Raw genomic sequence first — 23,758 nt, 5'->3', positions numbered from 1 at the left:
TGAACCTTTTTTCTCAGCATGTTTCCTAAAGCCAGTTTCAAGTTCATGCAGTTTGTGCTGTAATACTGAGCTGGAGTGAATGCTTCCCCTTATATTTATAGGGAGACCTGCTTTCCAAAGACAGAAACTCTGTGTTACGTACAAGGTTGGTGAAGGAAGGCTTCCACACACGTTCGGATCCCAGAACAGAACATGAGGAGAAGCATTCATTCAGATTAAGCTAAAGTGCTAGAGTAAATCTAGAAACAATTCTTGAGAATTCTCAGCATGTTTCCTAGAGCAATTTTCAAGTAAATGCAGTTTGTGCTGTAAAATCAAGTTTGAGCCAGTTTCTTGCATTATTTATACAGGTAGGGATTTCTCCCCAAACCAGAAACCCTGTGTTCCCAATAATGCTGCTGAAGAAAGCCTTCCTCACACATTCGCATTCTGGAATGGAGCAGGTAAAGAAGCGTTCACTCAGCTAGGCTAAAGAGCATTTTAAATACAGAAACCCTGACCTTCAATTCTCAGCTTGATTCCTAGAGCCAGTTTAAAGGTAAAGGCAGTTTGTGCTGTAAATCCGAGTTTCAGAAAGTGCCTCCCATTATATATTTGGATATATTTGTCTTCGAAACCCAGAACCTTTGTGTTCCCAAGGGAGGTGATGGACGCCTTCCACAAACATTCGGATCCCAGAATGGAGCATGTGGAGTAGCATTCATTCAACGAGGGTGAAGTACGAGGGTAAATCTAGAAACCCTTACCCTGATTTCTCAGCCTGTTTCCTAGAGCTGGTTTCAGGTAAAGGCAGTTTGCACTGTAAAAGCGAGTTGGAGCAAATGTCTCCTCTTATGTATATAGGAAGGCATGTCCCACAAACACAGAAAATCTGTATTCCAAAGAAGGTAGATGAAGGACGGTTTCCACAAATATTCTGATCTCAAAATGGAATATGTGGGAAAGCTTATTTTCAGCTAGCCTAAAGTGCAAGAATAAATCTAGAAACACTTCTTCTGAATTCTCAGCATGTGTCCTGGAGCGGGTTTCAAGGTAAAGTCTGTTCGTGCTTTAAAATCAAGTTTTAGCCAATTTCTTTATATATATATATATATATATATATATATATATATATCTGGATGTCTCCCAAACCCAGAAACCCTGTGTTCCAAATAAGGCTAGTGAAGGACGCGTTCCACATTCGGAAGCCAGAATGGAACATGTGAAGAAGTGTTCACTGAGCTAGGCTAAGCTGCAAGGAAAAATCTACAAACACTTACCTGGATTTCTCTGCGTGTTTCCTAGAGCTGATTTGAAGCTAAAGGCATTTTGCTCAGTAAACCCAGTTTGAGCAAATGACTCCTCTTATATTAATTGGGAGGTCTGCATCCCAAACACAGAAACTCTGTGTTCCTTACAATGTAGCCTAACTGAATGAAATCTTCAACACATTTTCCAATCTGGGATCTGAATGTGTGTAGAAGGCATCCTTCACATAATTTGTTCGGAACACAGACTTTCTGTGTTTGGGAAGCAGGCCTCCTTATATATGAAAGGGGATGCTTTAACTCCCAACTCGGTTTTACAGCACATACTTCCTTTACCTTGCATCCGGCTCTAGGAAACTGGCTGAGAAATCAGGGTAAGCGTTTCTAGATTTACCCTCGCACTTCACCCTCGCTGAATGAATGCTGCTCCACATGTTCCATTCTGGGATCCGAGTGTGTGTGGAAGATGACATTCAATTCCTTTTTGGGAACACAGAGTTTCAGGGTTTGGAAAGCAGGCCTCCATATCTGTATAAGTGCAGGCGTATTCTCCAACTTGGTTTTAAGTGCAAACTAACTTTACTTTGAAAGTGGCTCTAAGAAAAAGGCTGAGAAAGAAGGGTAAGTGTTTCTAGACTTTGACTTGCAATTTAGCCTGGCTCAATGAAAGGTTTTACACATGTTCCATTCTGATATCCAAATGTATGTGGAAGGCATCCTTCACATATGTTGTTTGCAACACATTGTTTCTGTGTTTGGGATGCAGGCATCCTTATATATATAAGGGATGGCATTCGCTTCAACTCGGTTTTACAGCTCAAACTGCCTTCACTTTGAAACCAGCTTTTGAAAACATGGTGAGAATTCAGGTTAATTGTTTTTAGATTTGCCCTTGCACTTCAGACTACCTGAATGAAGACTTCTACACATGTCCCATTCTTTGATCCGAATGTGTGTGGAAGGCGTTCTTCAACTACATTGTTGGGAACACAGTGTTTCTGTGTTGGGAGCAGGCCTCCCTGTAAATGTTTTGAGATCCAATGCCTACCTTTATATAGAGAGACAGGTCTGCTTCCGAAACACAGAAAGTCTGTTCCTAACTCAGTTTCACAGCCCAGATCATCTTTACCTTAAAACCAGCTCTAGGTAGCAGGCTCAGAAAGCAGGGCCAGTGTTTCTAGATTTCACCTTGCTCTTACTCTTCTACAAATATTCCATTCTGGGATCCTAATGTGTGTGGAAGGCCTCCTTCACCTACCGAGTTTGGAACACAGAGTTTCTGTGTAGGAGTAGAATGGCTCACTATATGGATCAGGGGAGGAATTCCCTTCAACATAGTTTAAGAGAGCAAACTGCCTTTACCTTGAAACCGGCTCTAGGAAACAGGCTGAGAAATCAGGGTAAGTGTTTCTAGATTGATCATTACACTTTATCCTACCTGAAAGAATGCTTCTCCACATGTTCCATTCTGGTAACCGAGTATGTGTGGGAGGCTTCCTTCACCTACCTTGTTGGGAACGCAGAGTTTCTTTGTTTGGGAAGCAGGCCTCCATATATATAAAGGGGGGTATTTTCTCCTATTTGGTTTTATAGCGCAAAAACCCTTTAACTTGAAACCGGCTCTAGGAAACACGCTGAGAAATCATGGTAAGTGTTTCTAGATTGACACTTGCAATTTATCCAGCTGAATGAACCTCGTCTACACAAGTTCAATTGTGGGATCCAAAAGTGAGTCAAAGGCATCCTTCAACTACCGTATTGGAAACACAGAGTTTTTGTGTTTGGGACACTGGCCTCCTCATATATATAAAGGAAAACATTTGCTCTAACTCAGTTTTAAATTGCTAACTGCCTTTACATTGAAACCAGATCTAGGTAACAGGCTGAGACATCAGGGTAAGTGTTTCTGGATTGACCATTTCACTTTAGCCTACCTGAATGAACCATCTACACATGCTCCATTCTGGGATCCGAATGTGTGAGGCAGGCGTCATTCACCTACATTTATGGAACACAAAGTTTCTGTGTTTGTGAAGCCAGCCTGCTTATGTATATAATGGGAGGCATTTGCTCCAGCTCGGTTTTGCAGCTTAATCTGCCTTTACCTTCAAACTGCCTCTAGGAAACTTGCTGAGAAATCAGGGTCAGTGTTTCTAGATAGATGCCTGCATGTTAGCCTAGGAGAACAAACCCTTTTCAACATGTCCCATTCTGCTATCAGAATGTGTGTGGAAGGCCTCCTTCACCTAACTTCTTGGCAACAGAGATATTCAGGGTTTGGGATACAAGCCTAACCATATACATAAGGCGAGACACACACTCAAACACAGTTTTAAAGTGCAAACTGCCTTTACCTTGAAACCAGCTCTAGGACACTTTCGGAGAAATCAGGGTCAGTATTTCTAGATGTACACTTGCACTTTATCTCAGCTGAATGAACGCTCTTCCACGTGTTCCATTCATGGGTCCGAATGTGTGTGGAGAGCTTTTTCACCTACCTTGGTGGGAACACACGCTTTGGGTTTGGGAGACAGGCCTCCCTGTATACAGAAGGGGAGTCACTTGCTCACAACAGGTTTTTCAGGGCAAATTGTCTTTATCTTGAAACTGGTTCTAGGAAACATGCTGAGAAATCAGGGCGCGTGTTCTAGATTTACCCTTGAAATTTAGCCCAGCTGAATGAACGCTTCTCAACATGTTCCATTCTTGGATCCGAATGTGTATGGAAGGCGGAGTTCAGCTACCTTGTTGGGAACACAGAGTTCTGGGTCTTGGAAACAGCTCAATCTATAGAAGTTAAGAGAAGCACTCGCTCAAACTTGGTTTTACACTGCAATCTGCCTTTAGCTTAAAACTGTCTCTCGGAAACATGCTGTGAAATCAGGGTCTGTGTTTCTAGATTTACAGTGGCAATTTAGCTGTGCTGAATGAACGAATCTCCACATTTTCCATTCTTGTATCTGAATGTGTGTGGAAGGCGTTTTCACCTATATTGCTGGGAATACATACTTTCTGTGTTGCGATACAGGCCTACGTATATATATAAAGGGAGGCACCCACTGAAACTCGGTTTTGCAGCATAAACTGCCTTAAAATTGAAACCAAATCTATGACACATTCTTAAAAATCAGGGTCAGTGTTTCTAGATTTACCCATGCCTTTTAGCCTAGCTGAATTAACTCTTCTCCACATGTTAAATTCTGGGAAGCAATTATTGTGGAAAGTGTCCTTCACCTACATTGTTGGGAACAGAGTACTTCTGGGTTTTAAAGAAATGCCTTCCTCTATACATTAGGTGAGGCACTTCAGGGAGTGTACATAGGTAAGCTTGTCTCCCTCCCTTCAGGGAGGCACTTGCCAAATCTCGGTTTTGGAGCACAAACCACCTTTAACTTGAAACCGGCTCTCTGAAACATGCTGAGAAATCAGGGTCAGTGTTTCTAGATATAACCTTGCACTTTAGCATAGCTCGATGAACTCTTCTCCATGTGTTCCATTCTGGGATCCAAATGTGTATGGAAGGCTTACCTCAGCTAATTTGTTAGGAACACAGAGCTTCTGCATTTTAGAAATAGGCCTTCCTATATACATAATGGCAGGCACTCGCTCAAACTCAATTTTACAGCATGAACGGCCTTTACCTTGACACAGTCTGTAGGAAATGTGCTGAGAAATTTTGGTCATTGTTTCTAGGTTTACCCTTGAACTTCAACCTTGCTGAATGAATGCATCTTTACATGCTCCATTCTGGGATCCAAATGTGTGTGGAAGCCGTCCTTCAGCTACCTTTTTGGGAACACAGAGTTTCTGGGTTCTGGAGACAGTTCTATCTACATACACATGGGGAGGCATTCATTCAAAATCAATTTTACAGCTCACAATGCTTTTACCATGAAACTGGCTCTTGGAAACATGCTGAGAAATCAAGGTTAGTGTTCCTAGATTTAACTACACTTTACCCTCGCTGAATGACCGCTTCTGCACGTTCCATTCTGGGATCCGAGTGTGTGTCAAAGCAGTCCTTCACTTACGTTGCTGGGATTACAGAGGTTCTGTCTTTGGGTGATAGGCCTACCTATATATATATAACGGGAGGCCCTTTGCTCCAACTCTGTTTTACGTCTCAAACAGCCTTTATTTTGAAACCAGCTCTAGGAAACATGGTCAGAAATCACTGTATGTGTTTCTCTATTTACCCTTGCACATTAGCCTAGCTGAATGAACAATACTCCACCTGTTCCATTCTGGGATCCGAATGCATGTGGAAAGAGAAAGAAAAATACCATATGAGATCGCTCATGTGTGGAATCTAAAAAAACAAAACAAAACAAAACAAAAAAACACTGAACAAACAAAACATAAATACAAAACAGAAACAGACTCATAGACATAGAATACAAACTTGTGGTTGCCAAGGGGTGGGAAGTGGGAAGGGATAGACTTGGATTTCAAAATGTAGACTAGATAAACAAGATTATACTGTATAGCACGTGGAAATATATACAAGATTTTATGTTAGCTCACAGAGAAAAAAATGTGACAATGAATATATATATGTTCATGTATAACTGAAAAATTGTGCTGTACACTGGAATTTGACACAACATTGTAAAATGATTATAAATCAATAAAAAATGTTTTAAAAAAAAGAAAATATATCAAAGTAAAAAAAAAAAAGAACACCCGGATGAAGCCACTGGAACACATGCCTGACCCATCTCAGCTGGAGATTCTGGTCAGTCACCTGGTCATTCCCTGAACTGGCTCTGAACGTATCCTCCCAGCTTCCTGGTAGTGGCTCCCCTGCCCTTCTGTTCCCAATAAAACTGGAACTTCTCCAAAGACAACTGTGAGTTATTACTGTCTATTACTGTGCTTGGTGCTTCATAGTTATTTAACCATTTTATCTTCATGATAATCCAAGAGGACATGGTCATTCCTATGGTACAAATGAGAAACTAAGAAAGAAGAGGCATTTTTTTTAACGTGCTGAGAGCCTTCAAGCTAGGACAGGAGCCCAGACCCAGGCAACTGGGCTTGCGGTCCACTTATTCCCCCACCCCGGGGACTGTGGTCTCCTGTCCCCACTGTAGCTCTCCTGAAAGAATCAAACTTAATTTTAAAAAAATATATTCCATTAACACATCACACCTGGAACCTAAGCTGGATCCAGAGCCCCATGCTCTTTGATGATCTAACAGCGAGGATTGATGAGATTCATTTATTTCAGGGTCTTCATCTAATAAAGAAATGTAATAGATGGAAAAAGAGAGAACAAAGGAGAAGTGAGGAAGAGAGAAAGACGCTAAAGCAAAACTTCTCTGTATCAGCACATCTCATTGCCCGGGGAGTATTCATAGCAGTGCATCAGCACACACATGCACACAGACACACAGACGCAGATGCCTGTATGTATGCAGTGGTGTGTAGACATGGATATATGCGTCATGTATATATTTGACTCTAATGTATAAAACTGGTAAGGATTGGTAATTTGTGATTGTGAGTCACTGAAATGGAAATGCTAACCACATGTGAAAAACTCCTCGCTGAATGACAAATGCAAGTCATTCATCTCAACCAGTGGAACAGGAAGAGGGGACACTTGGGATCCCGTGACCATCCGGTGGGATATGAGTAGCTCTGATTTCTCTTCTTCCCAGTCACCGGGGAAGGTCACTGACTATGCTGGGTGGAAAATGCCCATCCCAGCCTCTGTACCTTTGCTCACGCTGTTCCCATCTCCTGAAACGCTTCTCAGTTCATCCTCCTCCTCCTTAAAAGGTCCAGCTTACGTCTTTCTATTCCAGGACATTTGTTCCTGACCAACACAAGCTCACGATTCTCTTCTGGTCTGAAACCCCACATGACGAGTTCTGCTCTCCTGTCACTGCTGAGGCTGTTCTGAGTAGTTATGGGGACACATGCCAGGTCTTCATTCTTTTTCTCCTTCCCCCGAAATTAGATTCGTTTTGCCTTCTTTTGGCAAATTGATTTTGACTAAATTTTGTTTCCTTTGAAAGAGTAGAATGGTGTTCACACTTTTAAGCAAGTAAAATTCAGTTCTCTGCAGGAGGTGGAGAAATGTTCTCCCGCAGAAGCCAGGGCAGATCTGGCCAGGAATGGCTGGCATCAGGTCAGCTGCGGTGCCTGGTGATTCAGGGTCAAACACACTGAGCAACTGTCCATCTGGGCGATGAAAGTCCATGACTGCTGCTGCGGTGAGTCTCCCTAGCAGCCCAGACACATTAGGGCCCAGTGCTCATTCCTGGAACTCCAAGCACTGCCCTGCTGTCTCCAGTTCAAACACAGCCAGCTCAGTCAGGGGTCACACATGGCCCATTCAGGGCTCCCCCATTTGCCTCAATGAGCCCTCAAGAGAAGTTAGGCCACTAGGATCATTGTCTGCACTCCAGATATTTATCTTTTATGGCCTTTGAGCTCTTTATAAAGATATTCTCTTTAGATGCTCAGGGGAAATATTAAAGATCACTGATTAACAGAAGACTGATTCTCATTAAAAACTAATATATTCATCCAAAAAATTGTTTATATTTTACTCATTATAAGGGAAAGAGACAGAAATTTGCTAAGGACCCAGGACTCCTGAACTTGGGTCCTCACAGTGACCTCAGAACTGGGGTGGCCTCTGCCCCAGGGCTCCCCAGAGCTACTCCAATGCATCGACTCTTACTTAGAGGACCAGAGAAAATGCACTGTGTTGACAGGTCTCCTAAAAGACAGTGAAGGGTTCAGGGGTAGTAACTCATGCAACTAATTTATCCCTGCTTCTCTGTACCTTGATGGGTGACAGCCAGACCACAGGAAGTAACTGAAACTCTTAGAAAAAAAGGTAATTACAAACTAACACAATGTAAATATAATAAAACAAAATCTGTTATCATAAAACTGAGAGGCAGACAATTGCTTTTCTTTTACAACACATCACTGTCTCTAACTAGCTAGGTGACTTTGAACAGGGTACTTTAACCCCTCTCCTTCCAGACCTGAGTGGTTCCCTCTGAAAAATGACTGAACTTGAACTCGATGGCTTCTGAATGTCCTTCGTGCCCTGCAGCCCCAGGTGCTCTGGACAGTTGGGCAGGGACGATGGCTTCTTGGTGGCCAAGGCACGGAGTGAGAGCAGTGTGGTGCACCAGATGCTTGCAGCCACGACTTGATTTAATTTAAGTAAAAACTTGAGCAATTGCTGCAAAGTGACCCAAAATGGTGCCCCAGGTGTGCAGCTTCTGTTCATTTCCACCAGGAGTCATGAGAAGACCTTTGGTGTGTGATACAAAACTCCCCATAGAACGAAAAGGAGTGGTACACACAGTGAGCCTACAACCATGGGAAGAATGGACAAGACCTTGCCACTAACTGTAAAGCCAAGAGACACCTGCATGGAAAAGCAAAAGAACACACGACGACAGCTCTATTTTCTGCACCACAAAATCAGGGGAAAGCGTGAACACAGACCCCCACAACGACAAATTACGTGGTCAAGTTTCCCACATTTGGGAAAACTGCAGAGGTCAGCACATCCAGAGTGCAATGAATAAGCCTCGCGGTGTGAAAACCACCTTAGTGATCATGGTATCTCCCCTGCCAGGTAGATTAGTTCTTAAGAACTTGTGTGCCAGGCATCAGTGCTGTTTGCTATTCACTAAATACTTCTGGCTCTGTTTTCCAGACTTGGGGTAACACCACACCTCCTTGACACTTGAGTAGAAGTGGCTTGTCACCTTCATGCCAGAGCACTGACTGCCAGGGTGAAACTGACACTGACACCATCACAGGTGAGTTGGACGAAGTGAGGGGTCGTCCTACCAGAGGCATCACTTGAAGGTAGGGCGGATAGGACTTCCCGCTGTGGGGTGGGAGAGAAAGGTGGATCGAGGATGCGCCAAGGTCATTAACCAGAGCCACTGAGTGAATGGCATTGCCATTTTCTAAGATGGGGAAGACTGAAGGTGAGCAAGTTTGAAAGCAGATGTTAGACACCCACATGGAGATGTCCCACAGGCAGGTGGATGTTTGGATCTGAATTTCAGAGGTCAGGAATAGAAATGGAAATGAGTGCAGATACAGGAGCAAGGAGACATTAAGGCTTTGCTTCAGAGCACCCTTTCTCAGTACATTAACTACATTTACTTTAAAATTGTCCCGTTTTCCCTATTAATCATATTTCCTTAGACATTACTTCTATTTGATCATATTGGGTATTAATTTCTAATATACTTGGAAAAATATTTCTAAAATCTAAAAACATTTTCTAAAATTTTATTTTTCCTACCCTGGACTCCTGCCCACACAGAGAGACTGAATAAAGTGAAAGTTAATATAGTGACAGACTTTACTGTAGTCTCTGAGAGACTTCATTAATGTTCAGGGAAAACCCATTTACTTTATAAATCAGGATTTCCCTAACTCTTAAATATAAATAGTTACCTGAGAGTCACCACAGAGTTGGGAAAAAAAGCCTTTAACATGAAAGAAAAACACCAAAACAAAGAATGAAAAGAACGTGGCACAACTGGCTTTTTAGTTGTGGCAGATGTACCGCGTCAGTACAAGCTGTTTAATGATAGGGGGCCCGGTGTGAGCTATGTAGGAACTTTCTGTACTATCCTCACAATATTTCTATAAATCTAAAACTATCATAAAAAAAAAAGCTCATAAAAATAACAGGGTTAATGTGAAATGAAGAAGGAAAATATAATTAATAATTTTAGAGAAAAAAGAGTATTTTGCATCCATGAGGCAAGAGCCTTATGCCATAAAAAGGAACATCTAGGAAACAAGGAAGACCTCTTGGGAATTAAAAATATGGAAGCAGAATTGAAAGAATGTATTCAACATCTTGAAAGATAAAAAAATGTCCCGGAAAGTAGAACAAAAAAAGCAAAGAGATAGAAAATAGAGACAAAAGACCCACAGAGGAGAGAAGCAGCTTAGGAACTGCAAGATTCAAATACTTGAGTTCCAGGAAGATAGCACGCAGGAAAAGGTGGAGAGGGGGCAATCTAAGACATAACAGAAGAAAATTCCCCAAAGGATGTGTTTCTTGATTGAAAAACTCCCTCAGGTTTCCAACATACTGATTATAAAAAGCCCCACAACTAGTTACACTATTGTAAAGTTAAAGAAAAGTGAAAATACAGAAAGCTCCTAAACGTTCTAAAAGGAAGGCTAGAAGGACAGGTCACATAAAAAGGATCCATGTAAAGATGGCATCAGACTTCTCATTAGCAATGTTAGAAGCCAGACAGCAGAGCAGTACCTTCCAGCTTCTCAAGGGAATGACATCCAACAAAGGAGTCTACCATTAACTATCAACCAATAACAAAAGTAGGACGAAGACACACGGTGGACCAGAATACTGACATCAGGAATTTTACCAAAATGAAGCAGAAAAGGTCAAAAATTGGAAATTTGGGGGGAAAGTTAATTTATATAAAAGAAAAATACATACATGTAAAGAAAAAGGAGTTCTTCGTTGTGGGAAAACACACATACATAACAAAATGTACCATTGTAACCACTTCTAAGTGTGTAATTCAGCAGCATTAAGCATCCTTTTATGTCTAGAAATGTCTGTTCAAGTCCTTTGCCCACTTTTCAGCTGGGTTGCGTTTTTGCTGTTGTTCAGTTGTAGGAGATCTTTATATATTTTGGATGTTAATCTCTCATCAGTTATGTAGCTTGCAAATATCTTCTCCCCAAAATAGATCTTTTTCCAAAAGATAACATAAACGAGGAGGATATAGTCAAAGAAACTGTTCTAGAACTGAAGAAAGACACAATTCTTCAGCTTGAAAGAAAGCACCTAGTACCCAGAAGAATAAATTTTAAAATGCTTAACATTACTATGCCTAATGCTTGTGTGTGTGTGTGTGTGTGTGTGTGTGTGTGTGTGTGTGTGTGTGTGTGTTGTGTTGTGTTAGTCTCAGTCTATTGATAGTGATGCTGTTGGTTAAGGATGCCTGAGACACTTGCCCAGGGCCTGTATTACTAGTAGCCAGCCCCCACAGATTCCCTGACCTGAGCCAATGTTGTGACTGGTCCGGTCTTTATGATTCTTATTAAGATTGCAGGACGCACTTCAGCAAAAACCATCGGGGAACTTTGAGGAGGAAGATTTATTACTCATAGGTCTTGGAGGGTACACGGTGTGCCCCAGGGCCACACTGTGAAGTCATGGGAGGGAGGGAGACAGATAGAGAAGGAGAATCTGGAACTCAGCCTTTGTCAGTGTCCAACGGTGGGTTGTCTAGGATTCCGTAGGTTCACTCTGTCAGGAGGAAGACATTTCCCCTCTACACTTCCAGATTCTTCTGGTGGGTCTAAGAATTAAATTGACATGAAATAGATTAACAGGAGAAAATCACACAAAAGTTTAATAACCTGTCTATGTGGGAGAGACCCAGGGTAACTGAGTAACTCACCCAAATGGCTGAAACCGTCCCCTTAAAGACCATCTTCAGCTACAGACAAAATAGGATTTGGAGGGTAGTGGTTTGGGACTTCAAAGGGGAGAATGAAAAGCAAATGTTCAGCAAACAAATGTTTGCTGGACCATGCAGAGACAGCGGGACACAGAGAGGAACTGTAACAAACAGATCTGGCTAGCCTCCTCCCTGTCTACACACCCAGTTGGCACTTGGTTATCTATGTTGACAGATAACTTACTGAAACTTTCTTTAGGCAGTTAGGATGATGGTCAAAGTTTCTTCCCTCGTCTTTTGGATTTCAGTTGTTTTCAGCTCAAAATAATCTGCAAGCCAAAGAGGCATTTTGGGGTGATAAATTTTGCTCCTCTGCAGTGCCGCCTTTGGAACTCCTCTTAACAAGTTTTCACAGTCCAGAAGTTTAGTTGATAGGTTGCTTTCTACCTCATTGAACCAGCCTCTTAGTCCTGACAGTGGGTCAGTTCAGTTACTTATTTCAGGAAGTAATGATGCAGATGAGCTCTCAAAGTTAGGTGTATAGGGTGTAAGCAATCAGGTATTTAATAAGAGGCATTTCTATGGTAACAAAAGAAAAATAACTGTTAATAATTGGAGCAAATTATAAAGCCAGTATCTGAGTCCTGAGTGCTGCCAGTCAAGAAGATATCAGGGTTGTGGACTGAAAAATAAATGCACTACCTAAAAGTTGAGAATTATGTTTTATTCTGCAGGCTTTCTGAGGACTCGAGCCCAGGAGGCAGATAGCTCTAAGGGACTGCTCCAAAGAGGTAAGGGAGGAGCCAGGGTATATAGGGGGTTTTGCAACAAAAATCATTTAGTCAGAACATTGAAAGATTACTATTAATTAAAGAAAACCAGACATCTCAAATTAATGAATTTAGTGATTTTCTATGTATGGCAAGGTGCAAAAGTCTGGGCTCACTGAACAACAACAAACTTATTGAAGCATGGGAGGAAAACGTAAGTGTGGTGAAGATGGCCTTTCTAAGCAAGATACAACCCTGCAGGCAATAGAGGAGCTGATTGATACATTTCATAAAATTTAAAATGTAGGTATGAAAAAAGACAACATAAACAACTAAACAGAAACTGGGCAAAAATAATTGTCACATATGAAATTGGAAAATACAGATACTCAAGATGTATGAAGAGCTCCTATAAATCCATTGGAAAATGAAAAATAACTAATAGAAAAATGGGTGAAGGGTATGGATTGATGATTCACAAAAGGACCACAAACACCAAGAAACATTTAAGAATAACCATGAATAATCAGCAGTGTGGAAAATAAAACTCAGTGTGGTATCATTTTATCTCCATTAAACTGGTCAAAAACATTAAAAGATTAGTAATATCCACCTCAGGCTACAGTGCGGACACAGTCAACTGAAAAAAGTGCACAACATACAAGCTGAGAGTTATGTTCTATTCAGCAGACATTTCTGAGGACTTAAGCCCAGGATGACAGCCTCTCAGATGGCTCTGAGGGACTACTCTGAAGAGGTAAGGGAGGAGCCAGGATATAGGGGAGCTTTTGCAAAAAAGACCAGGTAGTCAGAACATCAAGATTATTGTTAATTAAAGAAAACCAGGTATCTCACACTAAGGAATTTAGCACTTTTTAAGAATGGGAAGATGCAAAAGTCTGGGTTCATTGAAATCATTCCTTTGATATGCACTGAGGTATCTATGGCCAGTATCTAGGGCCAGTACCTCTTTCTTTCCCATCCTGAGTTCCCTCAAGAGGCACCTTTAGGGGTGGCTGCAGAGGCCGGGCAGCTTGCATGTTTTCATCCTGAGGTCGTTCTGGCTCACCCTAGGGTGAAGCAATAGTGGATGATGATTTGATGGCCGGAGCATCCATTATTTACTGATAAGCAGGCAGTATTCTTCATTCATAATATACTTTCAAACATTTTAAATTGGGTTGAGCCATTCTGGAGAGCAGTATGGTAGTATTTATCAATATTAACAACATGCATATTCTTTAAGTAAAATTCAACTTTGAGTAATCTTGTCGGAAACAACCCCAACATACATAGAAAGGCATATGCATACTGATGTTCACCACAGCATTGTTTGCAATAGGTGAAAAAGTGGGAAAAACCTAAATGCTCACCAATAGTCAAATGTTTAAAAATGGAATGAGAAATACATACAACAAATTATTCCAAGAAATATGCTTCTTCATTGATTAAAAATAGATTTATAGCAAAAAAAAAAAAAAAAAAGAAAGAAAGAAAAAGAAAACAATAGGAAAAAAGCAAGCTGTAGAGCAATATTGTCTATTTTCCCAGTTATATTTAAGAAATCCAACTGAAGTGTGTGTGCACACAACGTTTGCTTACGTAGGCTATTGAAGGTTGCACACCAAACTGTTACATGACTTAATACCCCGCAAAGCCTTAGGCTGTGCCTTATTATACACAGTGTTATATAAGAGTAAGCTTTTTTTTTTTTATAATACAGTCCTAGATCACTTCTGTAATTTAACAATAAATGTGTTTGCGATTATGTTAACTCCCCTCACCCAACTGCCTGCCAAGCGCAAGGACATTTACTAAAATCCCTTCACCCTGAGAGCCCTGCACGGGGTCTGACACATACCGGCCCCCAATATGTGCATGCGGCTGCCCCTTCCCACCTCTCCGCGCACCCAAGCGAGATCCTAAGGCCAACAACCGCCCAGTCCGAATCTTAAACCCTCAGCAGCCCGAGCAGCCTCCGGCCGCCCGGCACGCGAGCGCGAAAGGCGCCCAGAAGCCCCGCCTCCCGGCGCGCAGACGTCACTGGGCGGCGCCACGCAGTGTCTGACGCGCCTGCGACCCGCCTTGCGGAAGGATCCTAGCAGCCAACTATGGCTACTGTCGCGGAGCAGCTGGGGCTGGTGGAGATGGTACAGGCGCTCTATGAGTTGAGCTTGGCGGCCCGCGCGGCCCGGGACCACACTGAGCCCCCGTGAAGTGGGACGTTTCGAGTGGGTTCATGGTCGGAGGCCTGGGCGGTGCTGGCTAGGGTCACGCCCGGACTCTCGGCGTCGGTCGCTGGAAGGGCTCCCGGGGGCACACGCTTCCCGGCGACGGAGTGTAGGGAGAGGCTCGGGTGGGAGCCGGAAACGGGAGTCCGGTTTTGCGCTCTGGGGAACGCAGAGCCTTCTCTAAGTCCTGTCAGATGCAGAGAGGCTGGTCAAGAACCAGAGTTGGGACTGACGGTAAAACGGGATGGTGAAAATAGAGTGGAAAAACCTCAAGTCCGCAGGGGTCCTAGGGAAGTAGGGTCCTTGGAACTGCGGAGCAGGTAACGGGAAAGAACTGTAATGAGCTGGGGTTTGTTTTGGTCGGGAGCTGGAGTTCGAATGGAAGACGAATAATTTAGGAATGTGAAAGAATTTGTCATTCTTTCGCATACGTCCCGTTTTCTAGCTTGTAAAGATACCACTATTTTAGTGAATGTTTAAAGGAAGACTAGTTAGGAGGGGTTTTTTTTGAAAGGCCAGCTATTTCAGGTGTGTAAGATAATATGAAATCAAAATATCAGCATTGGAGGATGTTCATTCATTTGACATTAGTGAATTTCTCTGCTCTGTACAATAGAACTTTCTGCGTGTTCTCTATCTGAGCTGTTCAGTACAGTAGCTGCTAACCACATGTGGCTATTAAGTACTTGAAATGTGGTTAGTGCAACTGAGGGCTGAAGTTTTTATTTAACTTAGATATATATTTAAATAGTTGAATGGTGACTGGTGGCTACAGTATTGGACAGCACAGGTCTAGATGCTGGGAACAGTGCAGGGAACAAACAGGCAAATGTCTCTGGACTTGTAGAACTTACATTCCTTTAAAGTGAATCTGTTTTCTTTTGATAATTTTTTTAAAGCTTAGTATTGCTGTTTATTGGCAGGGGTGATGATGCAAGACATATCATTGGAAGACCTATCAGGGCTTTTTGAAAAAACAGTTAAGAGAGCAAATCTGGGGTTGTCCAACCTTAGGCTAATTAAAATGACTAAGAAGAGCCACTAAAATTAAAGATTCTTTTTTTTTTTTTTTTAGAAATGAGTAATTTATATGTATTGTTGCTGTCTTTTTGAAGACTGCCCTATGGTTATGTAACTTCTTATACCCTGGTATTGACCATGAGGGAGTCTTGAGAGAAGTTCTGCTGGATGTAACATTTCCTGGGGAAGAAAACAGGCTGCATTTGTGATTTTTATTAGTTCACTGAACATTTCAGCTTTTCTAAGGATGATTTTTCTATGGAGTGGAATGTTTAACTAGTGACTTGGACCTTTGTTTGCCCACTAGAATCCAATTATTGAGAAAACCAAAAGGGTTTTTAGAGTCCTTATTCTTGAATTATATTCGGGAAGGATCAGCAATTTAAAAAAATAATCTTAGCTTTCTGTTCTTGCTTCTAATTCCCGTACACCTTGTATATAGAATTTGAATAGTCTTGTTGTGTACCCATACATCTGTAACTTGAATGTAGCTTGAAATGTATTTGTGCATTGACCTGAAAGTTTATATATGAATTTGTCAGCAGTTTCCTTGTTCCTACTCTTGAGTGTTTTTTTTTTAACTATGGTGAATCATCATCACTTTCTATCTAATGCTTGAAAATAATTTGTAATTACATTTCTAAATACCTCTTTTAAGTGATTTTCCAATGACAACCTATTGGAATATAGCACCCCATAACTGACTGATGGGGGGTTAGTTGATACCTGGAATCTTCCACATGCACTTATTGTGTCTAGTTGTATAAAACATAAAAGGCAGCCTGGCCTTTATCCTGGAAACGTACAGTTGAAAAGAAGACCTGACATGGATAATTTCATTAAGGTACCTTTATGCCTGTTGACATGGAAAAAACACTGCATACTTTTGGGGAGCTACCGTAGAAAAGAGACCTGCTTTTTCATTAAGCATTTACAAAGCCTTTTTTCTCTACTGTGTTCCAAGGAGGATTTAAAGAGGCTTGTCAGGGATCCAGAAGATATAGTAAGATGTGCAAAACTCTTTAAGAATTGTGGAAACAGGTTTCCAGGTAATTCTCAACTCATTATGGTACATGGGGGTGGTGGAAGCCTTGTGACACTGTGGAATGTTTGTTACAGTCATTTCCTACCAGTAAAAATATAAATTACCTGAAGGATCTGATAGTTGATATTGTTTCACTTTGGAATTCTGTGTCAGATTCTTTTTAAAAATTTATTTTTATTCCTAAAGCTGTAGCTTTAGAGATTTTTCGTGTTAGGAGAAATTGATTTCTGTTAGAAATGGGAAAAGGAATGAGTAGAAATAAGTGAACTTTGAAAGTTAATTTTAAGAAGTAATACATAGGTTAAAGTCAGCAGTATATGCAGGTGCGTTAAATTTTATGTGCGGGTTTTGGAAATGTTTATTTCATTTCTTGTTTTTGTTTTGCTCTTGTTTTTGATTCACTCCCAGGCTCCTGCTTATCATCTTATTTTGGAAGGAATTTTAATATTCTGGATAATCAGACTTCTTTTTTCTAAAACTTACAAATTACAAGAATGATCTGATCTTACAGTCAAGGTAAGAAGTTAAATCTCTGTTTTATTATTCTGTGTATGATTATAGTTGCTACATATTGCAGGAAAGGACTTGTGGTGTCTCAACTATATATATTAAAATATTTTCTGGAATGTAAGGAAATCAAGGGGAGTGAAATATCAGGGTAAGTAAAATATGGGGAAGCCAGGGATAAAGTAAATACACGAAGGAGTACCGTGTTGCAGGCCCCTGGGATTTGCTGGGAGTAAACAGCAGTCTGGAAACGTACCAGATGCTGGAAGGGAAGTGTGGGCAGCTGCAGAATTTCGGGTATCTACCGACAAGAGTACATGAGTTGCTCAGGGAAAGCACCCCTATTTCTGGAGCCTGCATGAGCTTTCCCCATGGTCTCCTTCATAAAAGAAGTTCAGAAAGAATCCTCCCCACCCCAGCACTCCCTACCTTCCCCCCAGGCCCAGTTCTGACGGGTTCTGTGTGGTGAGGGGCCCAGCTGAAGCCCAAGCCAGGCGAAGCTCAGGAAGCAGAAGTGTCCGAGGACCTGGGGTGCTGCCCACCTGGGGCCTGTTAGTATGAGGAACCCCAGGGGTTTATGGAAAAGAAACTTGTCCTTCTCACGCAGGTAGGAACACTGAGTAACTGTGCCTCAGGTGAGAGAGGGGAGAAGCAGTTTTGCCTGCACTGTGGTTTCTGTCCCTTGGGTTGTTTCCCTGTCCATCCCCTATAGCAGTGTGCTGGAAAGCTTACGGTAGACAGGGGCGTTTTTCCTGCAAAGATGTCTAAAACTTCGGTTCACAAGGTAGCACCAAGTGCAGCCCAAAGATGGAGCCCTGCGCTGTTCTTCACTTGCTGGAGCGTTTGCAGGAGAAAGTGCAAGTGGAACGTGGCCGGTGCTTCCCTGGTGTCACTGACTGGGCCCCGCTGTCCTGATCGTTAACATTTATCATGAAATGGTCAGGCAGTGTCCCCCCAGGGGACACGCGGCACAAGGTTCTTAGGGTAATTAAGTTTCAGAAACCTGGGTAAAGCAGACTAAAGAGATGTCACGTTGAGTGATTTCTTGTAACCTTCAATATGCCCATGGATATTTAAACTTCTGTTGGGAGAGATGTCCTAAACTTGACCTCAGATCCCCACCCCCACCTTTGTTTCATGAGTATCTTGTGGTATTCCTACATGCCACACATGTGCCCTGGAGCACGCTGTGACAGAGTACTGCAGCAAGGCTGGGCCTCCCAGTCCAGGGATCCTGCCTCGGCTTCTCTCCCTTGGTGCTTAGGGGCTCCTTGGGAACGATTCTGTGGCCGTGGGACAGGTTTCTAGCCCAGTTTTTTAAGGGGTTGTTCGTTAGTTTTAGTTTAAAAATATCGATCCACACAAATATGCATTTTAAAAAAATGATTCCTAAACATAATTTTAGGATAACTCTCTAAAAGCAGAAGTTGGCTAGAGCAAGATTCAGTAATCATATCTTACCCTAAAAGCTGTGGAAGGAAAAAAAAAAATCATGAGTGTTTTTAAAGCGTAACTTACGGCAACATAGAATAAATCCCGTCTCAGTGTTACCCGTCTGCAGAGTCGCTTGAATACCAGGCAGTCTTGAGTCGATTCTCCGGTCTGCCTCCACGGCAGCAGGTGCACGGCGCGCATGGCAGGCACCCCGGGCTTGCGCGGGCTGCTGTCTGTGCAGTCACTGACAGAAGCAGATGAGGAATTTACTGGCTGATTTATTCAGCCAGCACTTCTGAGTGCCTGAGCATCGGGTGAACATGCTCTCGGCCGTGCCCTGGCATTGCCTATTAGGTGAAAAATACACAGAAGCATTTAATAGAACTGTGAAAATGGAAGGACTGAGAGCGGGCCTGTTGTAAGGCAAGCCTTGCTGTGGCTGTCAGGTTCATTAGGCGCCTCAGCTCATCCTGTACGTCCAGACTATGCTTTCGAAATTATATTTTTTCTCTAGTTCAAGAAAAGATGTAAAACTCACAATAAGCAAAATACTTGTAGTGCATGAGCTAACGGGTAAAAGGAATAAAATGGCTTTTTATGAGAAATTTCCAGGCAACTAAACCCTTTTACAACAATTACTATGAAAGACTCTTTTTGTATATTCCAGTTACTTCAGAATCTGTGCTGGTGGCTTGTAGAAGCAGTGCTCTGGGCTCTAGTTGATCCCTTCCCACGACATTCATGTCTGCAAGAACCTAGGGTCTAGCTGTCTGTGATCCCGTGAGATAGAGGCCGAGCTTCCTTGCCTGCAGTCATGCTCCTCCCCTTTGTGTTAGAGATTTGCTTTTTGTTTTAACTCCAGTGGAAGTTATCCTTCCTGCTTCCCGCAGTGAAAAATCCTGAACGTAGAAATAAAATTTTAGAAAATTTTCCAGTCACTCACAGAGCTATAGGGTAAAAGAGCCTTTCTCCTAAGATAGGGAAAGAGGTGAAGGGTTAAGTGTGCAAAACTCAGTAGTAATTCTGTGTCATTTCCAGCCACAACAGCTAGACCTCTGTTTCTAGTAAGGTGCTCATTATGACGGCTGCATTACAACAAGCAGTTTGGGTACTGCTGGAGCTGCTGTCGAGTAACGAGCACTGTGCCGTGTTTCCTCCTGTAGGAAAAGGAAGAACTGATTGAAGAGTGGCAGCCAGAGCCTCTTGTCCCTCCTGTCTCGAAAGACCGTCCTGCTCTCAACTACAGCATCATTTCAGGGTAAATTGGTTTGCTGTTCAGGGACTTATGTTTGGTTTCCTGTAGGTAAAATCACTAAAGTGGTTTATATAGTGTTCCTTTTTAAACTGAAATAAGACTTTTAGCAATTCCTGGAGATCAAAAATGAACTGCTTTATTTCCTAGTATAAAACTTTCTTTTAGATATGGTATGGGCATTTTTAGCAGTCTCCAATTTGGGTATTACAATTTGCCCCTTTTTTCTTAAAAAAAAATCTATTTTTCAAAGTAATACACACATATAGTATTTCAAAGGTTGAGACAGTTAAAATGGAAAGCAGCATTCCTGCTTTCCCCCATCTGGTTCGTTTCTGATTTTGGGTCTGTTGTAGGTTACCTTCATACCTGGCTTTTAATGGTAGGCTTACACGACTGTTTCTTATTGACTAATGATAGACAATGTCTGTGGACTCTCACAGTATGAAGCATGAGACTTCAGCTCACTTGTGCTACCTCCCTCTTGGCTTCCAATGTTTAATCTGTTTTTTAGTTCCTCTGCCTAAGTATGCAGAAAATAGCCCATATGTATCCACCACACAGAAGTAATGGTATTAACATTTTGCTGTCTTTCAAATCTATTTTTTTTTAAGGAATGAAGCATTATGCTGGAGAGGCTGTGGAGAAAGGGGAACCCTCCTACACTGCTGGTGGGAATGCAGTTTGGTGCAGCCACTGTGGAAAACAGTATGGAGAGTCCTCAAGAGACTAGAAATAGACTTAACGTATGACCCAGGAATCCCGCTCCTGGGCATATATCCAGAAGGAGCCCTACTTCAGGATGACACCTGCACCCCAATGTTCATAGCAGCACTATTTACAATAGCCAAGACATGGAAACAGCCTAAATGTCCATCAATAGATGAGTGAATAAAGAAGAAGTGGTATATTTATACAATGGAATACTACTCGGCCATAAAAAGCGACAACATAACGCCATTTGCAGCAACATGGATGCTCCTGGAGAATGTCATTCTAAGTGAACTGAGCCAGAAAGAAAGAAAAATATCACATGAGATCGCTCATGTATGGAATCTAAAAAAAACAAAAACAAAAACAAAAACGAACAAGCAAAGCATAAATACAAAACAGAAACAGACTCATAGACATAGATTACAAACTTGTGGTTGCCAAGGGGGTGAGGGGTGGGAAGGGATACACGAGATTTCAAAATTGTAGAATAGATAAACAAGATTATACTGTATAGCACAGGGAAATATACACAAGATCTTATGGTAGCTCACAGAGAAAAAAATGTGACAATGAATATATATACGTTCATGGACAACTGAAAAACTGTGCTCTACGCTGGAATTTGACACAACATAAGATGACTATAAATCAATAAAAAATGTTAAAAAATGTTAAAAAAAAAAAAAAGAAATGAAGCATTACAAATTACAGTCGACTCTTGAACATCACGGGGCTTAGGGGCGCTGACCTGCAGTGCAGTCGAAAACCTGCGTGTAACTTATAATGAGTCCTCCAGACACACGGTTCCTCCAGGTATGTGGTTCTGCATCCACGGATCCAGCCACCTGTGGATGTAGTCCTGTAGCATCACTATTGAGAAAACTGTGTGAGTGGACCTGCGCAATTCAAACCCGTGCTGCTCAGGGGTCACCTGTACAGTTGGAGAAACCCCCTCCCATCTGTCACTTTCTTGCCACCCAGACGAGAGAGCCACTAGCTTGAAGTTGGTGGGTATCTTTCTTTTGCTCATGTTTGTGCTTTTACCACATAGCCTATTGCTGTGAAAGTACTGAGTATTCTGTTTAAGAGTGTGTCCTCTTACTTCCGGTCTGATCTAAGAGAGGCTTGTATTCTTCACTTGCGTGAATATCTCTGGTCTTATGAAAGTTTTACTTGTTCTGAAATCAAACTTACCAATCATTAATGTTAAGGGAATGAAAACTTTCCTACCACAAAGGTCTGACTTGCCTGTTTTCTATATGACAGTCAGTTGTCCCAACATTATTAGTTGAATAGTCCGTATTTTACCTACTGATGGGAAATTTCCCTCCTTTTATATATCAAGGTCCCTTATAAAATAGGGACTATTTCTTGCTTCATTTTTATTCTTTATGTGTACTTGTTTCTTCCTGTGCCAGAACCTTGCTTATACCACATCTCAATAATAGGACTTGGGGAGAGGATATAGCTCAGTGGTAGAATGCATGCCCAGCATGTAGGAGGTCCTGGGTTCAATCCCCAGTACCTCCATTTAAAGAAAATAGTTAAATAAATTACCTAATTACCTCCCCCACCAAAAAAATGAAGAATTATGTGACAGGATAAATAATAAGAGTGAATTTTCAAAAATAATAATAGGGCTTGACTAGAGTGAGTCCTTCACCTCCTTGTTCTTCAAAACGGTCTATGCTATTCCTGACTCTTCACTGTGAGTTTGAGTTTTGCTGATCAGACTTGACCAGAAAATGGGCTTGGGATTGTGACTAGTGATGCATTGAATTTATGGGTCAATTTGGAGAGAACTGGTGTGCTGCTAATCCAGCATCGCACCTCCATGTGCCTTGTGTATCACTTGTACATTTAGACCTTTTATGTCCCTCAGTAAAGTTACATAACTTTCTTCATAAAGACTTTGCTTATCTTTTTTTTCTGTTTTTTATTTTAATCATAGTAGATTCACATGCAGTTGTAAGAAATAATGCAGAGAGAGTCCACTTGCCCTTCATCAGTTTCCCCCAATAATAACGTCCTGTTAACTGCAGTGCAGTGTCGCAGTCAGGAAACTGATGTTGCGTGTCTTTTAATAGATCCATCTCTAGGTGCCAGAGAGTTTTCATTTCTATCATGAGGAGCATCATTTTCTTGTTTCTATGTTACTGCGCTGGCTAAGATATCTCCCACACAGTGTTGAATGAGGGTGGTAACAAGGGCCTCTGTTACCACCTCTGTCCTGTTCCTGATGGCTTTTAAGGGATTACTTATATGGTGTTACAAGCCTTCCTTTCTCTTCCTAGTTTCCTAAGAGAAGTTTTTGTTTTTAAGGCAGAGTGTTAAATTTTATTAAAATTTTTTAATCTACTGAGGTGATCATGACTTTTCTCCTCTAATCAGTTGCTATATTAAATTGTACTGCTTGATTTTTTAAATTAATTACTCATATACATACATTTTTATGAGTAAAAACTGCAAGCCACCATATCACTCATCTTCACTCCAGATTCCCTCTCTAGACTTAGAGAAAGATGGGAAATTTACTCTTGGGAAAGGCTACATGTAAACTGAAAGTCCTAAGGGTAAGTGAGGGGATGAGTGCCACTCTGGATGCAGTGTTCAGATAGAAACCTCATAGTGAATAATGGGACGCTGACGCTGCGTCCTCCAGGTCAGCTCTCAGAAAGCTGGAAACCAAGATTATACCTCACACACCTCCCTGGAGGATTCCTCTTTGGTGAAACTCAAAGTCAAGAGAAGGAAAACAAAATACTGAGTTTAGGGTCTCCACAAATGAACAAACAAGTCCATGTCTGGTTATCATAGAGTGAAACCCACCGTCAGTCCAGAAGCTGAGCCCATTTACGCTGCGCTTACAATGAGCATTTCAGGGCCTTGTTCTTAAAAAATGAGCGGACAACCTTACAGTCATGGTTGATTTTCAGCAGAGCAGCAAGACAATGCAATGGGAAAAGAATAATCCTTTCAACAAATTGTGGTGGGACAGGTGGATGTACACACGTGAGAGAATGATGATGGGGCCTGACCCCCAGCATGTGTAAAATTTATCTCAAAATGAATCACGGACTTAAATTTAAG

At 41.8% G+C, this 23,758-nt stretch overlaps 2 long non-coding RNA genes and 1 other non-coding gene across 11 annotated transcripts; 1 reads left to right on the top strand and 2 right to left on the bottom strand.

The window, feature by feature from the left end:
- Positions 1 to 8,703: 8,703 nt before the first annotated feature.
- Positions 8,704 to 8,867, bottom strand: LOC123614397 (U1 spliceosomal RNA). Its single transcript, XR_006721748.1, has one exon. It is a non-coding gene; the product is annotated as a U1 spliceosomal RNA (small nuclear RNA).
- Positions 8,868 to 11,371: 2,504 nt separating this feature from the next.
- Positions 11,372 to 14,487, bottom strand: LOC123614374 (uncharacterized). 9 transcript variants are annotated; one of them, XR_006721721.2, is made up of 4 exons: positions 14,364 to 14,487; positions 13,433 to 13,535; positions 11,940 to 12,274; positions 11,372 to 11,593 (listed from the first exon to the last, which is right to left on the bottom strand). It is a non-coding gene; the product is annotated as an uncharacterized LOC123614374 (long non-coding RNA). The 9 variants fall into 9 exon arrangements; XR_006721720.2 differs by having other exon boundaries at positions 13,470 to 13,535; XR_012501514.1 differs by having other exon boundaries at positions 14,376 to 14,486.
- A 64-nt stretch (positions 14,488 to 14,551) lies between these two features.
- On the top strand, positions 14,552 to 23,027 carry LOC105061995 (uncharacterized). Its single transcript, XR_834654.3, has 5 exons — positions 14,552 to 16,560; positions 16,681 to 16,765; positions 17,170 to 17,277; positions 19,866 to 19,960; positions 20,569 to 23,027. It is a non-coding gene; the product is annotated as an uncharacterized LOC105061995 (long non-coding RNA).
- The last annotated feature ends 731 nt before the right edge of the window (positions 23,028 to 23,758 follow it).

This window comes from Camelus bactrianus, chromosome 22, assembly GCF_048773025.1.
Source record: "Camelus bactrianus isolate YW-2024 breed Bactrian camel chromosome 22, ASM4877302v1, whole genome shotgun sequence".
NCBI lineage: Eukaryota > Metazoa > Chordata > Mammalia > Artiodactyla > Camelidae > Camelus > Camelus bactrianus.
This window is presented reverse-complemented; position numbering and strand designations above follow the sequence as displayed.